The sequence below is a fragment of the Somniosus microcephalus genome, unplaced genomic scaffold, assembly GCF_052327205.1.
Source record: "Somniosus microcephalus isolate GS21.2 unplaced genomic scaffold, FLI_Smic_1.0 unresolved_chr1, whole genome shotgun sequence".
Classification (NCBI taxonomy): Eukaryota; Metazoa; Chordata; class Chondrichthyes; order Squaliformes; family Somniosidae; genus Somniosus; species Somniosus microcephalus.
The window spans coordinates 137,819,714-137,835,207 of record NW_028225179.1 but is presented as its reverse complement, the minus strand read 5'-3'; the positions used below and the strand labels follow the sequence as shown (position 1 = coordinate 137,835,207).

Here is a 15,494-nt window from a genome sequence, read left to right as displayed (position 1 = left end):
CAAATCTACCAGTTTTTGCATCTCCAATTTTACCCCAAAGATTCACAACAGCAACTTGCATTTATATAGCGCCTTTAACGTAGTAAAACGTCCCAAGGCGCTTCACAGGAACGATGATCAAACAGAATTTGACACCGAGCCACATAAGGAGATATTGGGGCAGGTGACCAAAAGGTTTTAAGGAGCGTCTTAAAGGAGGAGAGAGAGGTAGAGAGGCTTTGGGAGAGAATTCCAGAGCTTAGGGCCCAGGCAGCTGAAGGCACGGCCGCCAATGGCGGAGCGATGAAAATCGGATGAATAGGCCGGGTCTCTCTTTTTGAAAAGAGAAGCCTGAGGGGTGGCCTAATAGAGGTCTTTAAAATTGTGAAAGATTTTGATAGATTGGATACAGAACGTTTCCACTTGTGGGAAAGAGCAAAACTAGAGGCCATCAATATAAGATAGTCACCGAGAAATCCAATAGGGAATTCAGAAGAAACTTCTTTACCCAGAGAGTGGTGAGAATGTGGAATTCGCTACCACAGGGAGTGGTTGAAGCGAATAGTATCGATGCATTTAAGGGGAGGCTGGACAAGGGAGAAGGGAACAGAGGGTTATGGTGATAGAGTTAGATGAGTAAGGATGGGAGGAGGCTCGAGTGGAGCATAAATGCATTTGTGTTGTTCACGTAATTACACTGCGCCGGATTTTCCTCGTTCTTTTATGCCCGTCTATATATCCTTGCGCCCGAATAGCATCTCGGCTCATTATAACGGCACAGCCCTCCAGGCTAAAGAGCCTTCAATGTGAATTTCCTGGAAATACACTGGTTCAATTCTGGGCGCCACACTTTAGGAAGGATGTCAAGGCCTTGGAGAGGGTGCAGAAGAGATTTACTGGAAAGGTACCAGGGATGAGGGACTTCAGTTACCTGGAGAAGCTGGGATTGTTCTCCTTGGAGATGAGAAGGTTAAGAAGAGATTTGATAAAGAGGTTCAAAGTTATGAACAGTTTTGATAAATAAGGAGAAACCGTTTCTAGTGACAGAAGGGGCAGTAACTAGAGGGCACAGATTTAAGGTGATTGGCAAAAGAATGAGAGGATTAGGAAAGAATGAAATGGAGAGGACTACAGAATGCTGCAGTACAGAGGGATCTGGGTATCCTCGTACATGAAACACAAAAAGTTGGCATGCAGGTACAGCAAGTAATTAGGAAGGCAAATGGAATGTTGGCCTTTATTGCAAAGGGAATGGAGTCTAAAAGTAGGGAAGTCCTGTTACAACTGTACAGGGCATTGGAGAGACCACACCGGGTGTACTGCGTACAGTTTTGGTTTCCTTATTTAAGGAGGGATATACTTGCATTGAGGCAGTTCAGAGAAGGTTCACGAGGTTGATTCTGGAGATGAAGGGGTTGACGTATGAAGAAAGGTTGGGCCTATACTCATTGGAGTTTAGAAGAATGAGAGGGGATCTTATTGAAACATATAAGATTCTGAAGGGGCTTGACAGGGTGGATACTGAGAGGATGTTTCCCCTCGTGGGGGAATCTAGAACTAGGGAGCATAGTTTCAGGATAAGGGGTCGCCCATTTAAAAAAGAGATGAGGAGGAATTTCTTCTCTCAGAGGGTCGTGAATCTTTGGAATTCTCTACCCCAGCGAGCTGGGGAGGCTGGGTCAGTGAATATATTCAAGGCGGAGATTGACAGATTTTTGAAAATCAGGGGAATCGAGGGTCATGGGGAGCGGGCGGGAAAGTGGCGTTGAGGCCAAGATCAGATCAGTCCATGATCTTGTTGAATGGCGGAGCAGGCTCGAGGGGCCCAATGGCCAACTCCTGCTCCTACATCTTATGTAGGTGACAACTGGGGAAAAAATAGGCAGGGAGTTGTTGTGATCTGGACTGCACTGCCTGAAAGGGTGGTGGATGCAGATTCAATAGTAACTTTCAAAAGGGAATTGGATATAAACTTGAAGGGAAAAAAAATCACAGGGCTAGGGGGAAAGAGCTGGGCAGTGGGATTAATTGGCAGCTCTTTCAAACTGGTGTGATGGGCTGAACGGCCTCCTTCTGTGCTGTATCATTCTATGAATCTATGGTTCTATAAAGAGATATTAGGGCAGGTGACCAAAAGCTCAGTCAAAGAGGTAGGTTTAAAGGAGCGTCTTAAAGGAGGAGAGAGAGGTTGAGAGGCGGAGAGGTTTAGGGAGGGAATTCCAGAGCGTGGGGTCTAGACAGTAAAATGATGAGAATTTTAGAATCGAGGCGTTGCCGGACCGGGAGCCGACACAGGTCAGTGAGCACAGGGGGCGATGGGCGAATGGGACTTGGTGCGAGTTAGGACACGGGCGGCAGAGTTTGGGATGAGCGCGAGTTTACGGAGGGTGCAAGGCGGGAGGCCGGCCAGAAGAGCCTTGGAATACTTGAGTCTGGAGGTAACAGGCATGAGATCTAATCCCATAGAGATATACAAGATAATTAAGGGAATGAAATAGATAAATCCAGAAATGTGCTTTAAATTTCAAGAGTAGGACAAGGGGACGGACACAGGTTAAAATTAGTGAAAAGCAAATTTAGGTAATTCAATCATGTGATGGACGGGCAGATTTGGAAGTGGAAATGAAAACCCGAAAGTCATTTCAGAAGCAACTGGTTGCTGCAATGGGGGATTATTTTCTCTCTGGAATGAGTACGGCAGCACAATGGTTATGTTACTGGACTAGTGATCCAGAGGCTTGGACTAATGATCTGGCAGACGTGAGTTCAAATCCCACCATGGCAGCTGGGGAATTTATAATTCAGTTAATTAAATAAATCTGGAATTAAAAAATTAGTATCAGTAATGTTGACTATGAAACTACTGATTGTCGTTAAAAACCCTTCTACATAAGAATTAGGAGCAGGAGTCGGCCATTTGGTTCCTCAAACCTGCTCCGCTATTCAAGAAGATCATGGCTGATCTTCTACCTCATCTCCACTTTCCTGCACTATCCCCATATCCCTTGATTCCCTTAATATTCAAAAATCTATCAATCTCTGTCTTGAATATACTCAAAGACTGAGCCTCCACAGCCCTCTGGGGTAGAGAATTCCAAAGATTCACCATCCTCTGAGTGAAGAAATTTATCCTTATCTCAGTCCTGAATGGCCGACCCCTTATTCTGAGACTGACCCCTGGTTCTAGACTCCCCAGCCAGGAGAAACACCCTCCCTGCATCCACCCGATCAAGCCCTGTAAGAATTGTGTATGTTTCAATGAGATCACCTCTCATTCTTCTAAACTCTAGAGAATACAGGCCTAGTCTACTCAATCTCTCCCCATAGGACAATCCCCCCATCCCAGGAACCAGCCTGGTGATCCTTTGTCGCACTCCCTCTATGGCAAGTATATCCTTCCTCAGATAAGGAGACCAAAACTGTACATAGTACTCCAGGTGTGGTCTCACCAGGGCCCTATATAATTGCAGTAAGACGTCTTTACTCTTATACTCAAATCCTATTAAAGGCCAACATACCATTTGCTTTCCTAATTGCTTGCTGTACCTGCATGTTAACTTTCAGTGATTTGTGTACAAGGACACCCAGGTCCCTCTGAACACCAACATTTCCCAATCTCTCACCATTTAAAAAATACTCTGCTTTTCTATTATTCCTACCAAAATAGATAACTTTGGTTCACTAATGCCCTTCAGGGAAGGAAACCTGCCGTCCTTACCCGGTCTGGCCTATATGTGACTCCAGAGCCACAGCAATGTTGTTGACTCTTAACTACTCTCTGAAATGGCTGAGCAGGTCACTCAGTTGTACCAAACCGCTATGATCATAGTCAGCACTGTGGGAGTACCTTCACCACACGGACCGCAGCGGTTCAAGAAGGCGGCTCACCACCACCTCCTCAAGGGATGGGCAATAAATGCTGGCCTTGTCAGCGACGCCCACCCATCCCGTGAACGAGTAAATAAATAAAAGAATGAATTAAGATAAGCCAAATGGTCCTCCCCAATCGTAATTATTTTGTGATTAAAAATGATGCAAGAGCACCCTCTGCTGGCGGATAGGCAGTGCTACAAATACAGAGGGAAAATCATCAAGAGTAAATTTTTTTTATTCGTTCGTGGGATGTGGGCATCGCTGGCAAGGCCAGCATTTATTGCCCATCCCTAATTGCCCTTGAGAAGGTGGTGGTGAGCCGCCTTCTTGAACCGTTGCCGTCCGTGCGGTGAAGGTACTCCCACAGTGCTGTTAGGGAGGGAGTTCCAGGATTTTGACCCAGCGACGATGAAGTATCGGCGATATATTTCCAAGTCAGGATGCTGTGTGGCTTGGAGGGGAATTTGGAGGTGGTGGTGTTTCCCTGTGCCTGCTGCCCTTGTCCTTCTAGGTGGTAGAGGTCGCGGGTTTGGCTGGTGCTGCCGAAGAAGCCTTGGCGAGTTGCTGCAGTGCATCTTGTAGATGGAACACACTGCAGCCACGGTACGCCGGTGGTGGAGGGAGTGAATGTTTAAGGTGGTGGATGGGGAGCCAATCAAGCGGGCTACTTTGTCCTGGATGGTGTCGAGCTTCTTGAGTGTTGTTGGAGCTGCACTCACCCAGGCAAGTGGAGAGTATTCCATTAACTTCTGACTTGTGCCTTGTAGATGGTGGAAAGGCTTTGGGGAGTCAGGAGGTGAGACACTCGCTGCAGAATACCTAGCCTCTGACCTGCTCTTGTTGCCACAATGGCCCAGAAATTCGGGTCGGGGGCTTCCCGCAGGTGCAAGCCTCCGACATGCACTTACCTTGCGCGCCGGCTGTTGAGCTGTGGGCCCCCGTGGAATTGCGATCCTGGGCCTCCTCCAACTGCCGGCGCGCAGTGCTTGCGTATCCCAGGGGCGCAGTTAGTTCGATGCGTCCCCTGCGATCATGTGGGCCATGGAGAGCCAATGGTAGCAGGGAATGCTCCATTCATAAATTTGACAGGAAGGGCTGTCAAACCTAAAAATACTATAAGCCCCGAAACATCACTAAAACCTCAAATAAATTAAAAAAAAAAATCACATTTTTAAAATAAACTATAAATTACATGAAATAACTATTTTAAACAATAAATTAAATTTTTGAAAAAATTAATTACATTTTCTAACGGGGCTAAAAATAAACTTACCTTTCTTTAAAGTATTTAAAAATAATAAACCTGTGGAAAAAATGTTTTAATTTTAATTAATTCACCACTTACCTTGTAAAAAGCAGGCCTTGCGACTGCTTTTTAAATGTCTAACTTCTGGAGACTTACCCTCCTGGGAAAACCTGCAAAAACAACGTAAGTTCGATGCGCACACGCTGCCTCTCCTGCGCACGCATTCCACCTCTGAACCCCTTCTTTCAGGGGAATGGAAGTGCCGGTTTCCCGCGCATGCGCAGTGCATGCAGGAAACCGGCACTTCCATTGGGCTTATGGGTGAGTACCCTGTGCGTACTCACCCGTGGAGACCCGAATTTCTGGGCCATTATTTATGTGGCTGGTCCAGTCAAGTTTCTGGTCAATGGTGTCCCCCAGGATGTTGATGGTGGGGGATTCGGTGATGGTAATACCATTGAATGTCAAGGGGCGGTGGTTAGACTCTCGCTTGTTGGAGATAGTCATTGCCTGGCACTTGTGTGGTGCGAATGTTACCTGCTGCTTATCAGCCCAAGCCTGAGAGTCGTTCAGGTCTTGCTGCATACGGGCATGGATTGCTTCATTATCTGATGAGTTGTGAATGGCACTGAACACTGTGCGATCATCAGCGAACATCCCCATTTCTGACCTTATGTTGGAGGGAAGGTCATTGATGAAGCAGCTGAAGATAGTTGGGCCTAGGACACTGCCCAACCATCTTCAGTACAATAGCGCCACCTGTGGGCTGCAATCCAGACACTAAAGCACAGAGTGCCTTATCACACCTGGTGGATTTGTTGCAAAGAATGTTGATCAGACCTCCAACCTGAAAACAGGAGAGGTAAAAGAAAAAATGTCCCTGCCCAACAAGGCCCGCCCAGCAATGGTCTAAAAAAAAACACCCACAAATTTGAGCAAATGGAAAGCCAATCTTGTATGTTTCAATGAGAGTTTAGAAGAATGAGAGTTGATCTCATTGAAACATACAAAATTCTTACAGGGCTTGACGGGGTAGACGCAGGGAGGATGTTTCCCCTGGCTGGGGAGTCTAGAACCAGGGGTCACAGTCTCAGAATAAAGGGTCGGCCATTCAGGACTGAGATGAGGAGAAATTTCTTCACTCAGAGGGTGGTGAATCTTTGGAATTCTCTACCCCAGAGGGCTGTGGAGGCTCAGTCATTGAGTATATTCAAGACAGAGATCGATAGATTTCTGAATATTAAGGGATGTGGGGATAGTGCAGGAAAGTGGAAATGAGGTGCAAGATCAGCAATGATCTCATTGAATGGCGGAGCAGGCTCAAAGAGCCAAATGGCCGACTCCTGCTCTTATTTCTTATGTTCTGATGTTCAATCTCTTGCAAGAGGATTTGAGTACAGGAACAAGGATGTCTTACTACAGTTATACAGGGCCTTGGTGAGACAACACCTGCAGTACTGTGTGCAGTTTTGGTCTCCTTACCTAAGAAAGGATATACTTGCCATAGAGGGAGTGCAGCGAAGGTTCACCAGACTGATTCCTGGGATAGCAGGACTGTCATATGAGGAGAGATTGGGTCGACTAGGCCTGTATTCACTAGAGTTTAGAAGAATGAGGGGGGATCTCATTGAAACGTATAAAATTCTGACAGGGCTAGACAGACTGGATGCAGGGAGGATGTTTCCCCTGGCTGGGGGGGGGGGGGGGGGGGGAGGGGTCTAGAACAAGGGGTCACAGTCTCAGGATACGGGGTAGGACATTTAGGACTGATGAGGAGAAATTTCTTCACTCAGAGGGTGGTGAACCTGTGGAATTCTCTACCACAGAAGGCTGTGGAGCCCAAGTCACTGAATATATTTAAGAAGGAGATAGATAGATTTCTAGACACAAAAGGCATCAAGGGATATGGGGAGAGAGCAGGAATATGGTATTGAGATAGAGGATCAGCCATGATCATATTGAATGGTGGATCAGGCTCGAAGGGCCGAATGGCCGACTCCTGCTCCTATTTTTCTATGTTCTATGTTCTATGAACCAATGATTTTGATATCACAGCAAAAAGCATTGTAGATGTACAGATTAATTGCACAAAATAGGACAAAAGCCTAGACCATGCAGGGCTGGTATTTTTTAATAAACCCCTCCATTGCCTCTGTGTTGTCAGACAGCTTGTGTGACACCCCAATCCTGGATGAGCTGAAATGTCCTCCAATTAAACATTGGGAAGACTGAAGTCAATGTCTTTGATCCCCACCACAAACTACCGTTACCTAGCCATCGATTCCATCCCCCTCCCTGGCCATTGCTTCAGGCTGAACCAGACTGCTCGCCACCTCGGCGTCCTATTCGACATTGAGCTGGACTTCCAACCCCATATCCTCTCCACCATAAACACCGCCTACCTCCACCTCCGTAATAATCGCCCATCGCTGTCCCTGCCTCAGCCCATCTCCCGCTGAAACCTTCATCTATGCTTTTGACTATTCCAATGATCTCCTGGCCATCCTCCCACCTTCCAGCCTCCATAAACTTAAGCTTATCCAAAACTCTGCTGCCCATACCCTAACTCACTCCTTTCATCCATCGCCCCTGTGCTCGCTGACCTACACAGGGTCCCGGTCTGGCAACGCCTCGATTTAAAAATTCTCATTCGTTTTCAAACCATTCCATGGCCTCGTCCCCTCCCTATCTCTGTAATCTCCTCCAGCCCAATAACCGCCCGAGATCGTTGCACTCCTCCAATTCTGGCCTCTTGAGCACCCCGATTGGAACTGGTCAGGTGGGCAGAACAGTGGCAAATGGAATTCAAACCGGAGGAGTGTGATGTAATTCATTTGGGGAGGGCTAACAAGGCAAGGGAATACACTATAAATGGTAGGACACTGAGAAGTGCAGAGGACCAGAGGGACCTTGGAGTGCATGTCCACAGATCCCTGAAGGTAGCAGGCCAGGTAGATAAGGTGGTTAAAAATGACATACAGGATACTTGCCTTTATTAGCCGAGGCATAGAATATAAGAGCAGGGAGGTTATGCTTGAACTGTATAAAGCACTAGTTAGGCCACAGCTAGAATACTGCATGTAGTTCTGGTCACCACATTACAGGAAGGATGTAATTGCACTAGAGAGGGTGTAAAGGAAATTTATGAGGATGTTGCCTGGGCTGGGGAATTTTAGCTATGATTGGATAGTCTGGGGTTGTTTAGGCAGATTTAATCACAGCTTTCAAAAGAGAGTTGGATAAGTATCTGAAGGAAAATAAATTGCAGGGCTACAGGGAAAGGGCAGGTGAGTGGGACTAGCTGAAAGTTGGCATGGGCTCGATGGGCCGAATGGCCGCCTTCCGTGTTGTAACCATTCTATGATTTTATGAAGGGTAAGTGGTAGCGGTTTAAAAAAAATTGCAGGGATATTTTTAGCTATGAGGAAAGATTGGATAGGCTGGTGTTGTTTTCTTTGGAACAGAGGAGGCTGAGGGGAGGCCTAATTGAGGTGTATAAAATTATGAGGGCCGAGATAGAGTGGATAGGAATGACCTATTTCCCTTAGCAGAGAGGTCAATAACCAGGGGTCATAGATTTAAAGTAATTGGTCGGAGGTTTAGAGGGGATTTGAGGAGAAATGTTTTCACCCAGAGGGTGGTGGGGGTCTGGAACCCACTGCCTGAAAGGGTGGGAGAGGCAGAAACACTCATTACATTTAAAAAGTACTTGGATATGCCCTTGAAGTGCCGAAACCTACAAGGCTACGGACCAAGAGCTGGAAAAAGGGATTAGGGTGGAGAGCTCTTTGTCAGCCGGCATGGACAAGATGGCCCGAATGGCCTCCTTCTGTGCTGTGAATTTCTATGATTCTATGATTCATCCTTGTAAATCTTCTCTGCACCCTCTCCAGTGCCTCTATATCCTTTTTCTAATATGGCACCCAGAATTGTACGCAGATCTGAACACCCTCAGTCCCTGTCTTATACCCAAGGTTTATCCAACTCTTTTTTTTAATAAAGGCATTAGTTGACACCAGAACACTGGGGAACTAACACAAAAGCAAAATACTGCGGATGCTGGAAATCTGAAATAAAAACTGAAAATGCTGGAAACACTCAGCAGGTCAGACAACATCTGTGGAGAGAGAAACAGAATTATTGGGCCAGAAATTCGGGTCGGAGGCTTCCCGCGGGTGCAAGCCCCCGACCTGCACTTACCTTGCGCGCCGGCCGTTGAGCTGTGGGCCCGCGTGGGATTCCGATCCTGGGCCTCCTCCAGCTGCCGGCGCGCAGTGCTTGCGTATCCCAGGGGCGCAGTTAGTTCGAAGCGTCCCCTGGGATCACGTAGCAGGGAATCTCCATTCATAAATTTGACAGGAAGAGCTGTCAAATCTATGAATAGAGATCGGCCCCAAAACCTAACTAAAACTTCAAATACATTTTAAAAAATCACATTTTAAAAATAACTATAAATTACATAAATAACTATTTTAAACAATAATTTAAATTTTTGAAAAAATTACAGTTTTTAACGGGGCTAAAAATAAACTTACCTTTCTTTAAAGTATTTAAAAATAATAAACCTGTGGAAAAAATGTTTTAATTTTACTTAATTAACCTCTTACCTTGTTAAAAGCAGGCCTTGCGACTGCTTTTTAAAAGTGTAGCTGCTGGAGACTTACCCTCCCGGTGAAACCTATAAAACAATCAGAAGTTCCAGGTCTACGCGCTGCCTCTCCGGTGCACGCATTTGACCTCCGAACACCTTCCTTCAAGGGAACGGAAGTTCCGGTTTCCAGCGCACGCACGAAACTGGCACTTTCGTTGGCCCTACGTGTGAGTACACAGCGCGTACTCACCCATGGTGACCCGAATTTCTAGACTGGAAAAAGTTGGAGATGGAACAGGTTGTTAAGGGAAGTTTAGGGGCAGGGAAAGGGGTGGGGAGGAAAGAACAAAAGGGGAACCAATCCTGATCTTGAGTTGACGAACAACATTCGCAGGCTTCTTTTCATTGTTGCTCCCGATTGGTTGGCTGCTGGTGTTACGGTGTGGGGCTGATCCTCCCCACTTCCAGGTTTGCAACCCACACTGCCTAGTGCAGCAGTGCAAGCAGGTGATTTAGCAAACCAAGAACCCCGAGACAGAGGGGAAGGGGAGACCGACCGGAACATGCGGGCCAGGAGGCCAACAGGTGTTTGGGCAGAACGTGAGCTGACGGAAGTGGAGAACTGAGGCATCAAAAGGGAGGAGACGGCGGGCAAACCGAAGTGGGAAACCCGCCCCAGCAGGTGGTCCCTGGAGAGAAAGCACCAACCCCTGCCAAAACGGTGCAGAGCTAGTCACTCTGGCCAACCCAGGAGACGGGTGCAAGGAGCCAGTGGATGCAACAGTAGGTAAGGCAGGTAATTTAGGAGCATTGCAGACCATCTAGCTTCAGGCAACGGAGATTGACCTGGGACTGACCTGCGAGAGCCTCAACTCGCAGCATGTGTAGGAGGGCTAGTCAACTGGCTACATTGAAATGAATCTGATGGGCTTTTCCGTGTAGTTTTGATCCTCGTAAGGTCCTTACGGTTCATCCTTTAATCCTAGATGCAGATTATCAGGGGATAAAGAGGAGGAAAAAACCCCGTTCGGTGTTGATCTGAAATATAAATAGACCATTTTTAGTTTCCGAGAAAAGTTTGAGAGAGGAGCCTTCGTCTGATCAGAATTTCCACTCGAGAACCCCGCTGTGCATTTGCAGCAATATCAATTTTTACTTCAACAATCTTGTCAGTATTTGAAAGAATTGCGCCTTGAAACTACCCCGTGCCCACTACTTGTGTCCCGGCGCTATGCAATGACTTTGTGCGCTGTTTTAAAGGGTCTGTTACCGCATCTGTTTTAAGTGGGTTTGCATAGAATCATACAGCACAGGAGGCCGCCATTCGGCCCATCCTGGCTGTGTCAGCTCTTTGAAAGAGCTCTCCAATTACTCCCTTGCTCGTTCCCCACAGCCCTGTTGCCGTTCTCCCTTCAAACATTTACTCAATTCCCTTTTTGAAAGTTACTATTGAATCTGCTTCCTTCACCTTCCAGATTCTCTCAACTCGCTGCGTTCACCAAAACCTCAGTCTCTCCCTATCTCCTCTATCAAAACCCCTCATCATTTCGAACACCTCTGTGCTTGTGATCTAGATCCTGGGTGTTGAGGCCACATTAGTTTGTTTTCTGAGTGTTTCTGTGTTTATATTAATGTGTGAGTGTGTGCCAAGAGCAACTAGTGTAGTTCCCTGTGAGAATTTCTGTCAGTGTGAGTGTGTGCCTGTGAGTCTGTCAGTGCATAAGAAATAGAGCAGGAGTCCATAAGGCCCCTCGAGCCTGCTCCGCCATTCAATAACATCAAGGCTGATCATCGACTTCAACTCCACTTTCCTGCCCGATCTCCGTATCCCTTGATTCCCCTAGAGTCCAAAAATCTATCTATCTCAGCCTTGAATATACTCAAAGACTCAGCATCCACCGCCCTCTGGGCCAGAGAATTCCAAAGATTCACAACCCTCTGAGTGAAGAAATTCCTCCTCATCTCAGTCTTAAATGGCCAACCCCTTATCCTGAGACTATGCCCCCTAGTTCTAGACTCTCCAGCCAGAGGAAACAACCTCTCAGCATTTACCCTGTCAATCCCCTTCAGAATCTTGTATGTTTCAATGAGATCACCTCTCATTCTTCTAAATTCCAGAGTATAGGCCCATTCTACACAATCTCTCATCATAGGACAGCCCTCTCCTCCCAGGAATCAATCTAGTGAACCTTCATTGCACTGCCTCCAAGGCAAGTATATCCTTCCTTAGATAAGGAGACCAGAACTGTGCACAGTACTCCAGGTGTGGTCTCACCAAGGCCCTGTACAATTGTAGCAAGACTTCCTTACTCTTATACTCCGACCCCCTTGCAATAAAGGCCAACATGCCATTTGCCTTCCTTATTGCTTGTTGTTCCTGCATGCTAGATTTCTGAGTTTCTTGCACGAGGACACCCAAATCTTTCTGAACACCAGCATTTGAAAGTTTCTCACCATTTAAAAAATATTCTGTTTTTCTATTCTTCCTACCAAAGTGAATAACCTCACATTTCCCTACATTATACTCCATCTGCCACCTTACTGCCCACTCACTCAGTCTATCTATATCCCTTTGCAGACTCTGTGTTCTCCTCACAGCTCACTGTCCCACCTAGCTTTGCATCATCAGCAAACTTGGATACATTACACTCAGTCCCTTCATCTAGGTCATTAATATAGATTATAAATAACTGAGGCCCCAACACTGATCCTTGTGGCACCCCACTAGTTACAGCCTGCCAACCTGAAACAGACCCGTTTATCCCTACTCTCTGTTTTCTGTCCGTTAACCAATCCTCTATCCATGCTACTATGCTACCCCCAACTCCATGAGCCCTAATCTTGTGTAATAACCTTTTATGTGGCACCTTATCAAATGCCTTTTGGAAATCCAAATATACTACATCCACTGGTTCCCCTTTATCTACCCTGCTAGTTACATCCTCAAAAAACTCTAATAAATTTGTCAAACACGATTTCCCTTTCATAAAACCATGTTGACTCTGCCTAATCATGTTATGATTTTCTAAGTGCCCTGATACCACTTCCTTAACAATGGATTCCAGCATTTTCCCGATGACTGATGTCAGGCTAACTGACCTGTAGTTCCCTGTTCTCTCTCTCCCTCCTTTCTTGAATAGTAGTGTTACATTTGTGACCTTCCAATCCACTGGGACCATTCTAGAATCTAGGGAATTTTGGAAGATCAAAGCAAATGCATCCACTATCTCTTCAGCCACCTCTTTTAGAACTCTAGGATGTAGGTCCTCGGGTCCAGGGGATTTGTCGGCTTTTAGTCCCATTAGTTTCTCTAGTACTTTTTCTCTACTTATATTAATTATGTTAAGTTCCTCACCCTCATTAGACCCTTGGTTCCCCACCAGTTTTGCTATGCTTTTTGTGTCTTTTACTGTGAAGACAGATACAAAATATTTGTTTAACATTTCTGCCATTTTCTTATTCCCCATAATAATTTCTCCTGTTTCAGCCTCTAAGGGACCAATGTTTACTTTTGCTACTCTTTTCTTTTTTACATACTTGTAGAAACTCTTACACTCTGCTTTTATATTTCTTGCTAGTTTTCTCTCTTTTTTCCCTTTTTATCAATTGTTTGGTCAACCGTTGCTGGTTTCTGAAACTCTCCCAATCCTCAGGCTTAGTATTATTCTTTGCAACATTATAAGCTTCTTCTTTCAATTTTATGCTACCCTTAACTTCTTTAGTTAGGCACAGTTGGATCACTTTTCCCATAGAGTTTTTGTTTCTCAATGAAATGTATTTTTGTTGAGAATTATGAAATATTTCTTAAAATGCTAGCCACTGTTTATCTACCGCCATACCCTTTAATCTATTTTTCCAAACTACCTTAGCCAACTCGCCCCTCATACCTATGTAATTGGCTTTAATTAAGTTTAAGACTCTAGTTTTGGACTTGGGCAAGTCACACTCAAAATGAATGTGCAATTCTATCATAGTGTGTGTGTGTGTGTGTCTGTGAATGTGTCAATTTTAATACCTATATATCTGCCTGAACATCTGTGTTACTGTATCTCCAGCATTTTCTGTTTTTATTTCATTTTCTTTTTGTATCTGTTTCACTGTGTGTGTCTGTGTGAATATTGGCCCAGAAATTCGGGACTCCACGGGTGAGTATGCACGGGGTACTCACCTGTAAGCCCAATGGAAGTGCTGGTCTCGTGCATGCACGAGAAACCGGCACTTCCGTTCCCCTGAAAGAAGGGGTTCAGAGGTCGAACGTGTGCGCTGGAGAGGCAGCGCGTGTGCATCGAACTTACGTTTTTTTTGCAGCTTTCTCCGGGAGGGTAAGTCTCCAGAAGTTACACTTTTAAAAAGCAGGCAGAAGGCCTGCTTTTAACAAGGTAAGTGGTGAATTAATTAAAATTAAAACATTTTTTCCACAGGTTTATTATTTTTAAATACTTTAAAGAAAGGTAAGTTTATTTTTAGCCCCGCTAGAAAATGTAATTTTTTTCAAATTTAAATTATTGTTTAAAATAGTTATTTCATGTAATTTATAGTTATTTTAAAAATGTGATGTTTTTAAAAAAAAAAAAAAAAAAAAAAAAAAAAAAATTATTTGATGATTGTGATGTTTTGGGGCTTACAGTATTTATAGGTTTGACAGGTCTTCCTGTCAAACTTATGAATGAAGCATTCCCTGCTACCATTGGCTCTCCATGGCCCACGTGATCCCAGGGGACGCATCGAACTAACTGCGCCCCTGGGATACGCAAGCACTGCGTGCTGGCAGTTGGAGGCGGCCCAGGAAGCCCCCGACCCGAATTTCTGGGCCATAATATCTGTCAGTGTGACTAACTTTTTTCGTGAATGTGTGTATATTATCTATATATTTGTGCCAATGTCTGTGTCAGTGTGTGAATATCTCTTTGTGAGCGTGTTTCTGTACTATTGAGGAAACCTCACAGCCTGCACTAATCACACATACATCCTGCTCATTCTCACAGCCAGCTCGTATTTGCCTTTCACTCGTGTTAAAGGGGGGAAAAAAAACAGCTTTAGCTAAAATTGTCACATAGATACATAGAAGATAGGAGCAGGAGTAGGCCATTCGGCCCTTCGTGCCTGCTCCGCCATTTAATGAGATCATGGCTGATCCTTTAATTCAGTATCCCGTCCCCGCCTTCTCTCCGTAACCCTTAACCCCTTTTGCCCGTAGAAATATATCTAATTCCCTCTTAAATATATTTAATGAGCTGGCGTACACTGCCCTCTGTGGCAATGAGTTCCACAGGTTCACCACTCTCTGAGTGAAGAAATTCCCCCTCATCTCTGTCCTAAATGGTTTAGCCCTTATCCTTAAATTATGTCCTCTAGTTCTGTTCTCACCCGCCAAGGGAAACATTCCTTCTGCATCCAGTCTGTCTAGACCTGTCAGAATTTTATACACTTCTATGAGGTCCCCTCTCAATCTTCTAAACTCCAGTGTGTACATCCCTAAACTACATAGTCTCTCCTCATAGGTCATTCCCGCCATTCCTGGTATCAGCCTGGTGAATCGCCGCTGCACCCCCTCCATGGCAAGAACATCCTTCCTCAGATGAGGCGACCAAAACTGTACACAGTACTCGAGGTGTGGTCTCACCAGTGCCCTGTACAGCTGCAGCAAGGTATCCCTGTTCCTGTATTCTAACCCTTTTGCTATGAAGGCCAGCATACCGTTTGCCTTCTTGACCGCCTGTTGCACCTGCATGCTCGCCTTCAGTGACTGGTGTACAAGAACACCCAGGTCTCTCTGTACTTCCCCCTCTCCCAATCTATTGCCAT

The 15,494-nt window shown here is 45.5% G+C and overlaps 1 protein-coding gene across 1 annotated transcript in view; it reads left to right on the top strand.

Moving 5' to 3' along the window:
* Nucleotides 1–9,819: 9,819 nt before the first annotated feature.
* The window catches only part of LOC147095993 (uncharacterized), a 58,289-nt gene continuing 52,614 nt past the window's right edge, over nt 9,820–15,494 (top strand). Inside the window, exon 1 of the mRNA XM_085974945.1 lies at nt 9,820–9,916. The gene's annotated coding sequence lies outside the window, so the exon portion shown is untranslated. The remainder of the gene's footprint in view (nt 9,917–15,494) is intronic.